The following is a 16,348-nucleotide window of genomic DNA, read 5'->3' on the forward strand; positions in this document are numbered from 1 at the left end:
ACGCAATCTCCTCATAATTGATCATATATTTTTGCATTTACCGCGGTATCTCGTGCGTCTCTCACCTATAAGAACATCTTGGTGGGGTTTATTCTCATGCAAACGACATTCGATTTGTTCCATATCTGGTAGCTTCTCAGGTCAGTAGAAAGCCGCACGTTATTTTTGATCAAATCTATTTATGCCGCGTCTAATTTTTTATTAACAATTCTCTCTCCCGAGCTCAGCGGTCGGAGTGAGCCGTGGAACGCGAACATATTTCGCCGGCTTCAGAAACAATTTTTGTGGCTTGTAAAGTAAAATGTCGAGGGTGACGCACTACCGTGCCCGAAACATCGTGTCGCGGATCGTAAAATCTCATTTCTGCTTTTTGCGCGACTTATCGAAGACGTGCAGCTGAGAGTATACAGGAGGTGGCCAGGGTGTGGGTGGAACTTATTGGAATTTAACAGTTCGTCCCTCGTGCTGCTCGTGCACCCATTCTCGAACACATAAAACGCGCGAGAATGTCATCAGGGCCGCTCTTAAATTGCGGATAAAACAGTCTTATTCGCTGATATTACACGTTTTATTGGAAATTAAAAGTACGATATTTTTTTGCCGAAATGTAATCATCTGTTTCAAGTGATTTTATTAAAAATGATAAACACAACGTATATTTCAGTCGAGATATATTTGATATGTTTTATCGTAATGATTTAATAATTCGTTCAGTATTTCGCTCGTATGTTGAAGGTTTGCCGCTCTAACGTACATAGTATTTTGACTGGCCGACTAAAGAATAGATTATCGAATTTCAGCGGATCAGTTTAACTCCTATGTAACGTTGAAGCTGCAAAATGTGAAGTCAACGACAGTCACTGTGAAAGGGGCCAATCCATGCTGGGAACAAGACTTCCTCTTGTAAGTTATCGATAATTAATTTTGCGCGGACGTTCATTAGACACGCTACAGCTTGAAGGAAGAACCCGTTAAAAATGTTGTTAAGCTAAACGAGTTTCTAGCAATTCGAAAATTCTCCGTTACTATGGCGTTACACACTTTGCAAAACAATGCAAACTATCGCGTGCGCGCCGGCACTAAAGTATCTAGGACAGCCGGTAATTTGTGCGCATCTAGAGGAATCTGAGACTAATCATACTCTCATTTAACGAGACTCTATCTTTGCGTAGACGAAATAAATCCTGTCCGTCGACCGGTCCGTGAATTTGCCGAGCGAAGCCAAGAATCGCGAAAATTTTCAATAAAATCACAGAGGGCGAAACGTGCTTCTTTTTCGTAGCTCAGCATTATCAACAAATCTTTCTTGTTTGAGATAAGAGCCTCGGTCTATTATAGTCTTTGTTTCTCGAACGGACTCTGTTAAATGGATTACCAAAAAAAGAGAAATATAAAGAAAAGCTATAAAGTAAAATTAGGTTGCGGGTGAAAAAGGATTGTCTTGTTGCAATTTCGACCGTTACTATATATACGCGAAGATATATCGTTCTTGATCTTGGCTCGCTCACGCAGCGTTTAACGCCAGGGAATTCTCCGTTAGAAGTCTCGCTGTAAAATTTCGTTTAATCTCTGCTTTGTACGGAAAGCATAGTTGTTTACTTCACGATGTAATATTTCTTCATGGTCTCACAAAAGGTTAATGGAACTTGTTTGTTACGCAGCGAAACGAATGACATGAATGCCGGGCTCGTGGTGGAGGTATGGTGCAAGGGATTCTTGTGGGACCGCTTTCTGGGCTACTACTATATTCCGCTGTCAGAGGTGTCCTACATGAATGAGGTAACGAGAAATCAGTGCAACTTAAGTACGGCAGAAGTACAGGATCGACAATCCGAACAGAACACGTCCGATATGTGTGACACCAACAGTAACACACAGCCAGACATCATCACTGACACGGTACACTAATTCAATACATTCGCTATATACACCGCAATATTACACTCGCTCATATTTTTGCGTCGAAGAATATTAAAATAAGAATATTAAAAGCGAATGAAATATTTAATGATACTGCTGCTATTGCCTCGCGATGACAGTGACAAATATTCCGTATACAAGTCGTTATTATTCGGTACAACCGACGAGAGCCATTTCGCTTCGTCTACATTTATTTCTCGTCGCGAAGGTACCTAGAGACCGACTATTTTTAAAGGAACGTCATCCTACGCCGATTACGGTTTACGAGCAATTCTTAAGCACCCTCCGCACGTAATAATCTTCCGCAGAATCCGCTCATTCTCCGCCGGATACGCTCCCGTCAATTCTCTCTCCGTATTTAGTAGCATTGTACGCGAAATGAAACTCAATGTGCGCTTGCTCGTCGGAACGGAATCAAAATCAATCGTTATTTGGCACGCTACTTAAAATTAGTCATCCGTCGGTTTTTGGCAGAATAAGTGTGGATAATTCTTTACAACACATTATATATATTCGTCAGCGTCCCGTCATCGTGGCTCTCTATTATCGCTGGTGTGAAAATTCTGCGCGATTTTTTTTGTCCTCCATAAAGCGTTATAAATTTAGAAACGAGGTGCGAGCTATAAACCTATAGGGAACGTGACAGAATCAATCGACGTCACGTCCAATGCGTGACCGATTGTGAGGTCAATTCAGCTAGTATATTATGTCGCGCGTGATATATAAATTGAATTCGCGAAGGCGACGCAACGGTGACCTACGCCGCTTAATTCGTTGTGTGTTTTCGCGAATGCAATCACGTGCAAATGTAGAGTACACGCCGTACTCGAAGAATACGGTGATTAACGATAGCGCGTAATTTACGTTGCTGACGTGAGCAAGCAACACAGTTGTGATAGCAGAGATGGCGATTTATCTCTCTCTCACTCTCTCTCCCCCTTCCTCTCCCTCTCTCTTTCTCTTAAACACATTTACGATGCATATTACGTTCATAATTAGCGCGCATAATTAGATATTAATAGCAGCCACGGGGGACCCAATTTCTCTTATCGCCGCTTCCATCGGGCATGCTCTCAGGCTCTTGAAACGTAAGTTACCGGAACTTGGGGATGTCGATTCGCGTAACGCAAATTACATTTCACTTGGCGACTCATACGATAAATTGATGTACGTGGATAGATCATCGATCTTCTCCGGTTTGGTCTTCCATAGAGAACTCATGAGAAGTAGCGAGAAAGATTAAGATCGGGATTCCCTTGTACTACTATCGTATGCCCCTCTCTCTCTTTCTTTTAAGGTTTACGGACCTACCAAGATTTCTTCTTGCGATTTCCTTTCCTTTATCTTTCCGTCTTCATTTATGAGGCATGGTTGAATGCACTTGTGCACGACGACAAAAGTGAATCCTCGCTAATTAAATTGCCCGAATGCTTTATTCTCAAGGTTGCAGGAATGAAGAAATGCAAGGTATTCATTCGGCAAAATCACCCTTTCCCTGGCGAGAATAATAACTCTTTGGAACGCTCATTCTTTTAAATGACCAGACAGGAGTCACTCATGCGCGACCCGGAAAAGGAGCAATTCTCCTTTTCTTTTACTTCTCCTTCTTGATTGTTATTCAAATTCTCAGAGAACTGGCCAAATGCCTTAAAGACGATTTTCCTTGTGGCAACACGATCTCATTATTAGTATCATAAATCGGATTAGAACTTTTTGTATGAAAAAATATTCCGGTCGATATTCGCGACGGTTTTCTAAGTCGTTTAAATTAGCATTTTAATGAAATTGTATTTTTAATGAAGCAAATAAATTTGTACGAGAAAATATGTCAAAAAATACAAACGACTAGTATATACGTATACATATACAATATAGCATTGACAAACAAGTAGAAGAAGTCGACTAAAGTCAGACCTAGCCTGTTTGCTTCTTCCGTACGAAATGCATTTGCAGCATTTTTTGGAAAAACGGACAAATTAAATTAGAGAGTTGTATTATAGATATTAGACAATTTTGTGTGAGAACGTAATTCCAGTTTTATGTCCGTTTACTAATGTTATTCTTCGCGAGTATCTCTCTCGTGAGGCTATCGTGTTTCTTTACATCCGAAAGATTACGGTACCCGACGCTGTGTATTTGACCACAAAACTTTTCTTCCTGAATGAAAACTCTATAGTAGAAAGAATGCATCCCTGCTAAAGATTCAAACTAGCGTTACGATGTTTTTACGTTCGAACGAAAGGTCGAAATCATTCGCGGCGTCGTTCTCGACCACGACATCGCCATCACTATCGGCAATACTCGAATTCTCATCCGCTCGTGACGTCACTTGGCACGTGGCCAAATCGCGACGCTCAATGAAACGTTCGGGGTAGCTGAGTCGCCCAGCGGCGGGCGTCTGTGGTCGACGTGGGTTTACGACGACTCTGAGCTGCGTGCACACACATGCAAATGGGGGGTTTATAGGAAAGGCAACGACCTTGACGAAATATTCAGCTGATTCTCGCGCTTTTTCTTCGCTTGGAAGAAGCCTGACACGACGGCATTTACCGGACGGCTTTCGAGAAGAGAGTCTCCTCGCGCTAACGATCTCCCATTCATACCTCACGAAATACAGTATTTTGCGCGTCATTTCTATGTTCTTTATACCCGTATCCATTATGTTTTCGCCTTCCCATGAAAAGCTACGTTGCTCTTCGATACACGAGCAGAAGTTGATGACCGTGTGATCTATGATCCGCGACCGCGAACACAAAAGCGATGCTGTCATCCTTTATCCCGCGACGAGAGATGCGTTAAGGCGTTCTCCCTTTCTCTCCCTCGGCGAGGTTCTTTCGTTCGGCTTTCTGCTTTAAACCGTACGATTGCGGCAACAATGGGTGAATCCACAAATCACGCTGCAAATCGTTCTCCACGTTTCTGAACGATCGACGAACCGCGCGCGTTCTAGCAACGGTGACATTCGCGGAGATAAAGCGTCGATGCTGAAAAGGGAGAAAAAGAGACGGTAAATGTATGCGCGCACGTATGTAAAAAGGATAAAAGAAAGGATAAAAAGCCAACGCGGACGCGGGGAACAACGGGGACTTGGTCGAGAGTGGATGAAAGATGACGAACGGGAGAGATGATGAAGACGATATGTAACCGCATGCTCGACGACGACAAAGGTGGGCGAGAAACACAGGCGTGAAACGCGAAGGAACGTGAAGTAAACGAGCCTCGAAGTACCAATGCGCCAGGTCAGATTGCCTTCCCTTCGTGTTACGGAGAGGACGATCTGGGTCAGCCGCGGTTTAAAATATTCATAAAACGGCACGCGAGATCTACGCGCGGCCCGATTCGATACGCATTGGAAATACACCTGCCTGAGCGGGATCGAATAATTTCTCCGGCCTGGCGCGCCGGCTACCAACATCGGAGTCGTAGATTATAATTTGCTACGGACGATGATGTCTTATTATCCCGCTCCGCTCGCGTGCCACTGACGCGCCGGTCTGACAGCGTCTCTGTTAACAGGCATTTTCGTACGATCTCTTGTCTCCCCTCGTGTGCTCACGACGTCGCCGACGTCAGCGTGACCCGATATTACGTAGGGACGAAATTCCGGTCTCCGCGAAGACATATAGCTGCGCCGAAGATTTTCACATCGGCGGACCTTCCAGCGCCAGCGGCTGAATTTCGGTAGCTGATTCAACACTCATCTTCCCCCCTTCCTTTCCCCTCCCCCCGTACTACCGGCTTTAATTCGCGAGACTCTGATTAACGGCACGTCGCGAGCGCATATTTTGTCCTTCCGGTTTTATATGACTCTGTCCGAAGAAGAGATAGATCTCCTCGCGTTCGAATCGGACCTTTTCGTTCACGAGCGATTTATTTTTCGTGATTTGCATTTTCATTACCGATTCGAATCTTTTTCTTTGTTTCTCTCTTCCCATCTGTCTATTTATCTACCTGTCTATCGATCTATCCATCTCACTGATAGCCACGACGATGACAGCCTCTAGATCCTTCTCTACCTCGACTTTAACGAACGCCGGAAAAATCAATCGACGGCCCGTTTAAGTGGCTCCCTGACATTTTCCGCTGTAACCCGGACAGAGAAAACAAGAACGAGACCATCGTCGATTTACTTAATAGCGACGGCGGCAAAGAGACCTGCGCACCTATCCGCCGCGCGTGTAACGCGAGAGAAGTAACGGCTGTAACTGCGGTGACTCGAGACCGGCTGATGGGAAACGAATCCCCAGGATCATCTTCGTGATCCATGGAGAATTTCATGCTGATGGACGATCGTACTTTCGGGGACGGCAAGTGCGCGGCAGGGGTGAGAAAAGAGGAAAACGTGATGGAAGGAGTCGTCGATCGATCGTGCGGCCGTCTATATGCTTTTACCTTTTCCTCCCCATTCGACTCTCCTCCATCTCTGCCTGGAGTAGTCATCCTAGTCCTGTCGAAATCACGTCACGATCGTAGACACGTGGTCGAGCATTCTCGTGTTAGGAACAGAACGAGGGAATACCGCCCGAGTTAGGACATTTTGGTTCGGATCCGGGGCGAGTTACTTGCTGTTTGCTCTTGACTAGTGGCTCGTGAGACCTCGGTAGTGGGTGTAGTCGACCGCTTTGTTGACCCGAAGAATTGACGAACGGCAATCGTCGGCAATCCCGTTCTGAATCATGTCGGGAGCGGGAAATCAAGCGGCCGTGTGCCGGCCGAGACGGTATTTATCGGCGAACGAGTCTCTCCTCGCGTTCCCGTGGGCGGAAAAATCGAACCACCCATCGACGCGTGGAAAACGTTATGTGTGCTGGCACACTATCGAATGAACGTTGTGTTCGAATCGTCTAGTTATACAAACATGTGACGTAATAAAGCGACAGAAATAAATCGCTGATATTAATCCCTCTTGTTGCGCGTAGGATCATTTGGCAGGGACGATTGGATATCAAATAAATTCATTGTCATAAGCGAGAATGGTTAAAATATTGTTATTGCTCGTAAAACGACGGGCAGTAGTTATTATACCTTTGTACGCGAGAGGCGGTTGCACGCGGAGTCTTTTAAACTGGCTCAGCCAAAGGATATTATTGTCCAATAATATTAATTCTTTCAATTTGTTCAAACATTAATAGTAGTCGTACAATTGTCATGATTCTCAAGCGAATTATGCTTGTCCGCGAATGCAACCGTCATTCCAAACGGCTAAAGACAAATCGTCGGCCGTCCGTAACAAATGCGATTGTAAGTAAACGCGCAAACAACAACGTTGCTGGTGCGTTCGAGTTCACGTGATGAACATATATATATATACGTCTCGTTCGAGCAAAGGTATTACAGTTCAACCTGCCATGTTCGCAATTGCATGATCCAGCTTGTATCCCGATTACATCTCGCAGAACCGTCAGCGACTATACGTCGACTATTGTGGACCAAAGTTTTCTCGATTGCGATCGGTATTATTGGGCAGTTCTTAGATTGCGAGCGACGCGAAAGCCGATTGATTTTTCACCGCGGCGCGACGAGAAAGCTCGAAACTTTCGATTGTCCTTGCGCGCGGTTTCCCGACGTCATTAACACGCTCTAACACCCGCCGTTTTCCAACCGAATTGAAAATCGTTGAGAATTCCACGCCGCGCCTCTCGTGCACGATACGCGCGCGACCCGCGAGTATTTCTGCCGACTGGTGGAGAGTCATTGTGCCGTCGGACGCTTAATTACGCGGGTGTCGTGTCCCATTCGCGAACGCTTGTCAACCCCACCTCCGCGACCACGATCATCGGCTTCCACGACGTTGTCGTCGCGTCGGCAATTCTCTTTTTATCGTCGCGAGATTAAGAAACGAGACTTCGTCGACGCGAAAGAGACGTAAAAAGAGGCAGGAAAAAGAGGCATAAAACGGACTATTAACGATCGCGTCGTGCGCACGATGTCAGTTCGCACAGAAACGCGCGGTTTACGACACGGTTTCTCCAACTTCTTCCGCAATATCTCGCTATTTCTCACGTGGAGAAAATAAATCATATTACGTGATATTTTCCGGAGAATAATGACCGATGCGACAAAATACGATAGCTTAATTAGGATAGATCGAGAAGTGCGCGAGACGTGCGCAATTTTACATTCATTAGTCTACCGTGCATTCTTTTTTTTCGAACAAATGAAAAAATCATCCTCTCTAGCGAAAAGAAAGAACCGTCTTCTTCCGTGCCGGCTCTATCAGCAGTCGAAGTCGATAAATTGCGTGAAAACTCGTTTTCTCCGCTCTAATGTCATCGAGAAATCATATCTTTCTTTCAGTGCTCGATAGAAGCGCATATTAGACCGTCGTAAGTGATAGCCATCGATCGATGGCGCGACATCTTCTCGCTAGAGACCCGAACGCGTATCTCACTCGCTCTTTTATCTTTTCCCGTATGATAGATACGTTATTAGGCCGAGTTAGTGCGCGAAAAGAGATTGCAACCAGAAAGGTAGGGGCAATTGGTGCGTCACACCAGTTCCCGTCACTGCTAACCTAATTCGACTCTCCCCCCAGCAGTACCGTAATAGGGCGGAATTAACTGGAACGAGCAACCGCACGGTGCTCCTGAAACTGCTGTCCTTCTTATTTCAGCACGTTTAACGGCGAAGCTGTTCACGGTACCTATTCTTTATATCAATGTAGAAAATTTTAACTTCTCCCATAATAATAAAAAAGTCATTTGTCTCGTTGTCCATTAAAATTGCAGGCTCGCGGCGAGAAAATATGTCCGAGAAAAGAATTTACATTTTGCATGCGACATTTATGTGACACGGGACCGAAGAAGAGAGATTCGTGCCAGTAGGTGAATATAAATTGATACTCCGATTTCTGTATTTTCGTGTAACGTATAACAGGGTAGAATTTCTGTTGCCGTCGATGTTTTTGTACGCCGGCCGATGGATGGCCGCTTTGGTCTTTAATGGTCTATTGATTTCCAAAGGCAAAATGCAACCTACCCCTAATAATAGCCGATTATATCTTAGCGTCGCGTCCGACCAATTGAGATCACGAGCCGGTATCGGAATAATCTTCTGCAATTTCCACTCCTACTGCCATTTACGTATCGACTGCAAAAATATCGCGTTGCCGTTATTTTCCATGTCACAAAATGAAAAAAAAAAAAAAAAAACGAAATGACCAGAATTACAACTCGTTTATAATTTCTATTACTGCGTCAGCGATATTCATCGCGAAATTGATGCTATCAGACATATACCTATATGTACATAATATAATACGTTGGAGAGAAAATCAATTCATCAAGTCAACTGATATAACAACAGCAAAGTTTAAATGGCATAATCTGGCAAAAGAGCATCGTTATGTCAATGTTTTCTTCGCGCATCATTGAAATTTGGCCACAATTTCCACGCGGGTCGTAATTCTCGCCGAATTTTGCGGGACAAACAGATCCATACGAGACAGGACGCCGCCGCGGGATTTGTATTTTGTTTTCGAGAAATACTTTTTCGCCGCCAGACATTGCGAAATCTCGGTGTTTTCCTCGTCTTTGTCGATATCGAAGTGGTACGCGAAGCGTGTTTGCGAAGTCGAAGTTCCCTGCGATCGTCGAAAGCGCGCAGAGATAAGTCGGTCACTCGTTTTTCTCGCGAATTTAAATTATGCCTCCGTCAACTTGTTAAAGATATTTTACAACTGCGATTGCGAAACTTGTGAATATTTTGCAAACTAATCGCCGCCTTCGACTTTTTCGATCGTGAAAGTCGCGTCACGTCATCACGACGCGTGACAGAGTTCGATGTATCATCCCGTAATCGAGGGGAAAAAGTTTGTATTTTTAAAAGGAAAAGATCGCGTAAAAACTCAAATTGATACGGACAAAAGCTCCCGCTCGAGCGTGATTTACTTGAATTATATGGTAGGTACAAAGCTTTTAAGCCGCTAAACCATCGATGCTCGAAGCTATGTTTTGTTTTACGATCACGTGCCGTGTGAGGCAACAAAAAAAAAAATATATATATAATATATATCTCGAAGTATGTGCAGCCACGGCTGCAGTTCCGCTCGTCGTCTATTGATTTTGGTCAAGATTTTCTTAGATTTACCGCACTCGATTCAATTTGCGCTCGATTTTTCCGACCACTCGCCTCGCAAAATGGAAAAGTGCAGAAGTTGAGAGGATTGAATACGCCTTTTCCTTTTTCCAGGCGTCTCCGTGCCGGCGCGGCGGCGCATAAACTGCACGTGCACGTCCGTAAGGTACATCATCTTCGCAATGCAATGGCGCAATATCGCATCCGCGCATAGACTAATTCCATACGCCGCGCAAAGAATACGGCTTCGACGATTACATAAATTACGCGCCGGCTCGTATCTAATAATCGCACCTGCTCTCGGGGGTTGCACACCGGACGCGGCCGGAATACGAGAGGGAGATTGTTTCGAGTGAATTATTTCCCGCGCCGTCGCGCTGGCAACCGTTGCTCGTTGAAGGTACCGTGACTAATGGGCCGTATTAATTAATTCATTATTTTGTGCACGAACGCTGAAGATACCGCGGCGTTTCCGCGACTGGGTAGAGATACGCGGATGTCGCCGTAACCATTTTAACTTTCAGTAACGAGGAATTATGACCGGTAGCGTGGTAACCGCGACGAACGTATACGTGGCGCTTTACTGGCTTATCGGCTTGGAGGGAAAAAAGTGCCTCTGCGCTTATGAAGGACGGTATTTCTGATTTTAGGAGACTACCGGACAGTGGGTCAGTCTCGGCCTAGAGCTGGAGCAGAGGGGCAACGAGATTGTCGGGACGAAGAAACCGACGGGCCATTCGCTTCTGATCGACTGCCGGCTGGAGCTGCCGTATGGTAAGTGATGGACACAATCCCGCTAGACTTACGGTAGATGATGAAAATCGCATGGTTGACGTATGTAATCGTACATATACGAGATATGGGAATACGTTTGACGTATATCGGTGTCATATCATTTGCCGGGCGAACAGAAGATCCGACCTGCGACACTTGCCGGCGAGAATATTCATACAAACCCTGACGTTGTAATTTGTCAGTTGCGACCCTACGATCGATTCGCGCCGTGTCGCATCTCCGATCTGCCGTTTGCCCATTCGCTCCTAATCGCCCCCTCGAACGCCAGCATGACTGCGTTCTGATTGCGCCATGATTTTTTTTTACGCAAGATTATGAGAAATCTGCCGCAAAAGAGCGGCAGGTCACTCTTTGCCGCGTGGTATTCATTGAGCGCGATGCGATTGCCAAAAGTGCGCGCTCTCGGAGCAAAAAAAAAGGAAAGCTCAAAGCACGGGTCGTTTTCCAATTTCACAATTAATGAATTCTGAACGTAATCTGAGATGAATGTGAAAGAAGTAGGCAGAGGTCGAAAGAATGTGCTAAGAGACAGTTGAAGGGCATGTAAGAGAACGAAGCGAAATTTCGAATTACGCGAAAACAGATCTCTCCGTGTCACTCAATAAGATCGCAACGTCGAATCCGCGATGGGGTGAGAGGAAAAAAAAGTTAGGCAAAACCATCATCGGTGAGAACTGTCGAGCGCCTCTTCGTCGAGCGAAGACGAACTTTTAATTGAGTACGTCTGCGAACTTGTCGAATCCGCTCTTGGCTCGGCGCCCGCACATTCCGACTTCGCCGTCGTGCTTTACGCAGTTTACGTGTCCCCGCGAATTGTTTCGATGTCTGCAATTTCGCGCGACAAAAGGTAACCGAGAAACGGCACGTGGGACTCTCGAAAGATACGAAGGGATTTCCGAGTAAATAAAACGGACTACGAAGTTTACGCTCTCGAAGCACCCGAGTGTTGTTAGGTACCTCCTGCCGTTCGTCGCGAGCGGAATCTAAAATCGTTAGCCCGGCCGTGTTTCTTAATCTGAAATCTAACGCGCTTAAGAACTCTCGTGGGACTCACGCGATGAAAAAAAGAAAGAGGCGACGCAAAGTTAAGCTCGATTTCCGCGGTGGCGGAGTAACGCGATTGATGTCGCAAATGCACGCGAATTTCTTTCAGACTTAAGTACGCTCGCCGATCCTCTCTTCTCGCGATCTTTCTCCGATTCGTTGCCCGCCTCGGCGAGCACTGTCAAGGTCTCGTACCCGACGAGGTCCCTCCGGACATCGATGCGGCGACCTGCAATTTACGGAGTTTTCGGCGGAACTCGTGGCAGCAACAAGTACAACTTTTTCGGGTTTGGCATACATATGCGTATTAGATATACGTGGAACCGTTCATTAATCCCGCCGTTTCCGCGGAGACCACGAGGATCCATGCAATTACTGAACGGGCCTTTAACCAGGATTGACGTCCTTTCACCTAGTGCCCGGTCGTCGACATGCCCGCACGATCGATACGCTATCAACCTCCCGCGACGAAAAGGTCCACGAAAAGGGGCCAATCGTACGTTACGATTCGAGCGGGTTTCCGAATCCGAATGAATTTACGAGTGCACGAAGGCACTTGACATTTTTAATGCGATTCGGCGGATAAAGCGCGGGACGATAGCGCTTAATCCGTATGCAAATTCTCGGGAATTTATTTCTATAGCGGTCTCCGAACGGGTTCTCTCGCGTAATAGTAACAATATCTCGATCTAGAATCTAACGTCGTCGTTGTGAGTACTTATGCGAGTCTTTTCTTAACGCCCACCGCGAAGCTCGACCCGACGAACACCCGTGTACGAACGTTCCGCGTTCCATTAAACGCGCAAATTATTTTTCGCCACGCGATGCACGGTTTGACCGTGTTGCGAAATGAGGGAAAACGAGGCCGCTTATAATATACCTCCTCCCTCCCCCTTTTATACACGTGCTGACGTTTCGCCGCGCACAGATACGCCAGCTCTCTTTCTCTCACGCCATTTCTTTTTCCGTTCTGCATTTCCCTGCCGCCGTCACCGTCGCCGCCGCCGCTTCCGGTTTTCGATCCGCCAACTGCGCGCCGTTTAATGGATTTTTACCGCGCACGAAGTACATTTCCCGCCCGTGTAATACTTTTTGTTATTGACTTTCTTCGCCCCGAGGATGCGCAAAGAAAGGGAGAGACGTTCTTTCGTCTTATCATGTAGAACGAGACGAGAGGCAGAGAAGCTGTTTATAAAGAAAAATCAAGAACATTTTCGCGAAGAGAGACACGCGGAAATCGTAATTAAAGTTTATTCGAGAAATAGGTTGCCGTTTATCGAAGTGTGTACAATGGACGGCAAGGGAATTCCGAACTCGCGAACTACAATTTCGTTGACTTAAAATGTCGAAAGTTGATAACATAATTTCTTCGAAAATTGCAGATGTAGCACTAGTCAGTTACCAACCAAATTAACGACGTATTTACGTCACTGCGTGAGATGAGACTTTTGACATAATAGCTCTTTACTTTCTTCCTTTTTATTTTGACCCGTGGAATTGGAATAAATAACAGGTATCGTCAAATAAATTTTGCAGTTTTACTTATTTCTAAGTCTTTATCGAAAGAAAATTGACACATCTATTGCTACAATTTGACGAGAGAAAGATATGAAAGAAAAATATTGGTCTTCCGCACTGTCAAAACCTTTCGCGTCTTTTCGATGTGACTTTTCCTACCCATTGATTACTTTACGATACCTCTTTCGAGCATATGTGCTTTAAGTTCCCTGCTTTTCTTTTTATCTACGAATTCTTTGATCAATTTGCAGTTGATATTATATTAGCACAACAAAAGATTATATTTATAATTTAATTGGAAGTAGAGACTTTAGTGGTTTAATTTAAGAATTAATTACAATATCTGATACTGAATATCAAAAAGTGAAACAGATGCTCAATCAGATTTCTGCAACAAGTGCAAATTGATGTAGATAATCTACAGATGAAAGGAAGTATTGGAAAAGTACTGGAGAGTACTTTGCATAATAACCGCTAAGTATAGCTTCTAGTGGAGAAAATCGCTAAGTACCTACACAATCGTACGTTATTTTGCTTTCCTTTTGCGACGAAGATTATAAGACCACAAGACGAAACTTACTTTTGGAAATCGCAATCGCACGAGATATCACGCGCTGAAGAGCGCAAAACGATGGACATGATCGCCACTCGAATCATGCACATCCACAACCTTCCGTCTGATCAGTGTCTGACCAATCAGGAAAGCGCGTACAACGAACTGGATGGAAAGCCCTGCTAACGAGCAAAACAGCAATGCAGTTGCGAGCAGCCCGGCCCATGTGTGGCTCAGGTACCCTCGTCAAGAGATCCCGATCGTGGGATCGTCCTTGATCGCGAGATCTCTATTTTTTCGCTTTATCGTTTCGACTCCACCGACCGACCTGCATCCGAGTGCCATGTGATGTAGCACTCTCTCGCCGATCGTGGATTCGCGTTAATCACGCGCGTTTCTCCCGCCGTAAAATTTAACGATCCCCTTTAACGACCTCTCGATTAAAGCAGTTAATTACAATTACCGCGGAAATTAATTCCTCGAGATGACCGAGATAAGTGCTCGTTCGAGGAGATTTTTCATTATACCAAGATTTATTATCTAGAGAAATTGTAGAGAGATTATTTTCGATTATCTCTTAACATTATAATGCCAATATGCATTCCTCGCGTAAAAATCCAATATGCCGTGTCACTATTGCTACTTTTTTTCCGTTGTTGAGAGATGAAAAGCTATTGAATAATTATCTGAAATCTTGATGATCATCGACACGCGTGTCCACGATCCGCGACGAAGAAAATCCTTTTTATTTGTACGCAATTAGCGTTAATGAACCCCTTCTTGCTCGTCAGTCACTGCACCAGCAACCTCTCTCCTCGTCCTGAATTCCTCAGCTTATCTTTCTTCACGCGTCAGTTTTTAACGCGCGCGAGTTGGCCGGGTAACGACGAGCGTTTGTAATAATTGTACGCGCCGCTCCGCGAGGAAACTCGGTTCTCTCGGGTGCGAAATAGGAGGAAGACTCGCCGTTGTCGTCGTCGTCGCGCCGAAAGACGCGTTTACGCGTTTACGCCATTCAGTTTTATCTGTGCATATCGCGTCCGCCGGATATCTTTTGTCTTCCGCCAGCCAATGCTCCCCTCGTTTCATTAACTTAAGTGCAGTTGCTTTTGAGCTTTATGCTATACCCCACGTGCGTGTGTCGAGCGAGGAGAAGCGGAGGTGTTCCTGAGTGGGCGGTAGTCACGCGACTAGAAGTTGTTCCAGTCGTTAACGGCGGACTTTGATACGATTTCGTACCTGATTAACTGACTTTAATTATGCGATGTTGCGACGGACGCGGCCGTGTTACTGAAAACCTACTTAGAACCCTTTACCTCGAAAGTCGCCGTCGACGCGCCGCATCACCGGGAAAACCCAACGCGCGACGTATTTTCGTAATTTTTAAAATTCCGTTGTTCTTCGAATACTTTTCCGCGTATAGCGATACGTCGCGTCGGTTTTATTGTCTCGGGTATCGCCGACCGAGAAACACAACGCCGCGCGCCGTAAAACAAGCACAGCATCATCATCCCGAATGATCCCTTCTTCACCACCAGATCACTGCGTGTGAAGAACTGTCATGTGTGAGTTTAGCGAAAAGAGGTGGGATGTTCGATGTTTCTGCTTTCACGTATTCTCTTTGATTGCCCTCGTCCGGCGCGCTATTGTTATTCTATTTTACCGGGAAATGAAAATATACGCTCACGCTACTGTCCGCGCGGCAATATTGTTGCAAATGAGATAAAATATTTTCCATGCGACGTTTCCAATGAATGTCTAAAGGGTCGATGAAGCAGTCACCGAACGTTACGTGCCTTTAAAACGAGCACTGTGTTTATGAGTGATGCACGTAGTGAAAAATTTATTAACATTAACAGAAGAAGCAGATGAAAACGATAAAAGCGATCGCTCAGCAAGTACAGACGGTGACGATTCCTCCCGATAAATTTTAACCGTCACATTTATTTCATAAACTTTTCATATTCGATTTAAACTTCAAAAGCGATTTGTTTGAATTATTATGTCCTCAAATATTTGTTCATTGAAATATCCTTCTCTTCTCATTATTTGATTAATTATTTGCTAGCTTCCGTTTCTCTTTGTTTTGCGTCAGTTTAATATCATTTTAATTAGCTTTGTTATTCGCACTGATGGATATTATGATGGTTAAACTGCATTATTTCAGCATACGAGTACATAACTCGTTTGTAACGTGGAGAACCTGAAGAAAGTTGCGTAACTGTTTAATTACTTAATTGGGATGGAGACAGGCTTCAGATATTTATTACACGCTCGGAAGAATTATTATTGCAGAACACGCCCACTATTTTGTTTGTACGATAAATGTTATCACTAGTTCGTGCATCTTAAATGTCTTCTTCTCATTAAGATGATCTCTTACGCCACAGAAAAATAATGAGCCTTGTGACGCAATTATGTGATGCATTAATCGAGCATCCG

At 45.0% G+C, this 16,348-nt stretch overlaps 1 pseudogene; it reads left to right on the forward strand.

Moving 5' to 3' along the window:
* The first annotated feature begins 301 nt into the window (after positions 1–301).
* LOC112467809 lies at positions 302–11,075 on the forward strand (annotated as a pseudogene).
* Positions 11,076–16,348: the final 5,273 nt, after the last annotated feature.

Source organism: Temnothorax curvispinosus, unplaced genomic scaffold (assembly GCF_003070985.1).
Source record: "Temnothorax curvispinosus isolate PA1 unplaced genomic scaffold, ASM307098v1 QBEX01017816.1, whole genome shotgun sequence".
Lineage (NCBI taxonomy): Eukaryota > Metazoa > Arthropoda > Insecta > Hymenoptera > Formicidae > Temnothorax > Temnothorax curvispinosus.